The following is a 2,500-nucleotide window of genomic DNA, read 5'->3' as shown; positions in this document are numbered from 1 at the left end:
CCTAGTCTTTCTTTTGGCAGAGTTTGAGAAAGATGTGGATATTTAGATAGATAGGTAGATTGGTTCATGATTTACTAAGAGAACTTTGGTAAAGATGCATTATTAAAAACTGATAAAAAAAAAAAGAATAGTCATTGTTTTATTGGTATATGTTCTATGCAGGCTTAACCAGCTACTTATTTTGTTTCAATCATATTTGTATTTTAAAAGGATACCTATCAGGCTTTTCATTTATATATGGGGAATTGGTAAAAGGAAGGATTGTCAGTCACAGCCATTTTATGAACTTAGTAATTTGAGAGTGGTTTTCAAATAAGGATTTTTCTTGAGGTAAATCTTTTACACCATTTTATCTGACATTTTGATCCATCAGTTATATCTTGAGGTGCTCATATTATGAGTTTGTTTTATGCAAGCTTCCCAGGATAGGAGGCAGTTGGGTAAACTCTTACCAGATAGTTAAACTATTTTTTATAGTTTTTATGAATATTCATTCTTAGGTAGGAAATGTGTGCATTGATGGATATTTTTCACTTGTTGAGTATTAGTAGATGTTATTAGGGCACTTACATACTTCAGTTGATGCATGTATGTTTGAAAATTGAACAAGTTTGCAAGCATGCATTTAATCACTTACTAAGGTTGCTTATTTACATTTTGATTTAAAAGGACACAAATTTAAAATGTCCTTATGCATTTGCAGTGATTGTATTTGATTTTTTGTTTGATAGCTTTTTTATCTCTGCTACTCATGATTTTTGGTCCATATCAAACTAACTCTTGTGCCTCTGAAGTATCCACAAGGAAGTGTGTACTTTGTAATGCTTTAACAAATGTTTTATATGTATTTTGTCAAAGTATCCGTAAGTTACTTAGAATGTTGTACCAAGATGCTTTGCTATGAAGTCAAAGTGCATTTAACATTTATGATATACAAGAAAAGGATGAAACACCAAAAAAGTTTGGCAGAACCTGGTAGTCCAAAGTACGTGTGCCGCTTTTTGCCTCGTTTAATTCTCATGTGGGTGTGATGTCATTTTCCTTATGGGCATTAGTTCGTATCACATATGATGCAAGATTTTTGTGAGAAAAATTACACTTTGATAACAGTGACCTGCTGTCAGAGAGTGTAATTATTTTACCTTTATTTTGGAAACAAAGTAACTTTTTGTAGTAACACTGTCACCAGATTGTCACTCTTTCAGCTGCTCTGGGATTTGTTAGACTTGCATCCTTCAGAAGATTTCTTCATGTTGCTCTCTCCAACGATTGATTCTGCCAGTGTTGGTTTATTGGTTGGCTGATTGACTCCTTGGCTTGGCTGTGGGAAATTACTGATGGATTTTGAAAAAAAAAAGATATCCGTCATGGTCATAGGACCCTTTAAAAAAAAAAAAAAAAGGACATTGGTCATGGTTGTAGGACAATCAAATTTTTAGGGTGAACCTGGTGTGTGTATGTATTTAGGGTCTAATCATCAGTGTGATTCATCATAGAAAATGAGTCTGCTGGAAAATGTATTTTTTTCAAAAAAAATGTATTAGGCTTGGTTTTATTCTGAAAGTGGAGTTTTGATTGTTGGCAGATGTCATGGCTACAAGGATGCTATTTGTTATTGTTTGTGTTGTGACCAGCCCATCCACACTAGCCACATCTACTTTTGCATCCAACACCCCAACCAACTTTTCCACATCTTCCACATCACTGCCGCATCCACCTCCTTCAGAGCAGATGCAGCAGCACACCGCAAACTCCACATCCACATCCCCCCCCCAACCAAAGACCCACCCTTCACAGCCACACCTACTGCCCCCTTATCTACCGACACTGCACCCACAACGCTCTTCCTTCAGCAGGGCTTTGTGTGAAGGAAAGCTGGAATTTTGCTTCCATTTCTCTGCTAAACACTCAAAGAAACCAACGAAGAACTTGTTTAATATTTGCCTGTTTCACTTACCTTTATCCTCCTCCGGTCTGTTCAGCCCCGCACCAGATGACTTATTTTTTCTTGATTTTGTTTTCATTATTGTGAGTAGTATGCATTGGAGATTGGAACTTGAAGGTGGTTGGAGAAATAAGAAGTAATGTATAAGATAAGTGAGAGTGCAGAGTTTTGACAAGGGCGAATTGGAAGATGCTTGAAACATAGCATTGACAGCTCACATGAAAAGAATGGCAACTTTTTCATTCGTATGCACGCAGAAGATTCGGCAGAAATGACTCAAGGTGTCAATGATTTTTCTCCATGGAAAGTCGCCGGTTATAATTGTGGATCAGAAACGTTTTTTACTATAACATTATTCTCTGGGTCAGGGTAAATAGCTCAAATTGAGTTGATGGCTATAAGTTTTATGGATATGTGAAAGCGAAGTCTGTGGGCGGGAGTTACGAGGCGAAATGACAAAAGTAGCTTCCGTGCCGAAAGGGAAGTTCGGGTCAGCCAGCTTGAAGGTGGCTGGCCGCGGCGCCGTGTCTCGGGAAGGGGCAGTTGCTGGATGTT

At 37.6% G+C, this 2,500-nt stretch overlaps 1 protein-coding gene across 8 annotated transcripts in view; it reads left to right on the top strand.

Annotated features, from left to right (window-relative positions):
• LOC125041650 overlaps positions 1-2,500 on the top strand; it is a 67,049-nt gene that overhangs the window by 23,348 nt on the left and 41,201 nt on the right. The window lies entirely within an intron of this gene.

Source organism: Penaeus chinensis, chromosome 31 (assembly GCF_019202785.1).
Source record: "Penaeus chinensis breed Huanghai No. 1 chromosome 31, ASM1920278v2, whole genome shotgun sequence".
Taxonomy (NCBI): Eukaryota; Metazoa; Arthropoda; class Malacostraca; order Decapoda; family Penaeidae; genus Penaeus; species Penaeus chinensis.
This window is presented reverse-complemented; position numbering and strand designations above follow the sequence as displayed.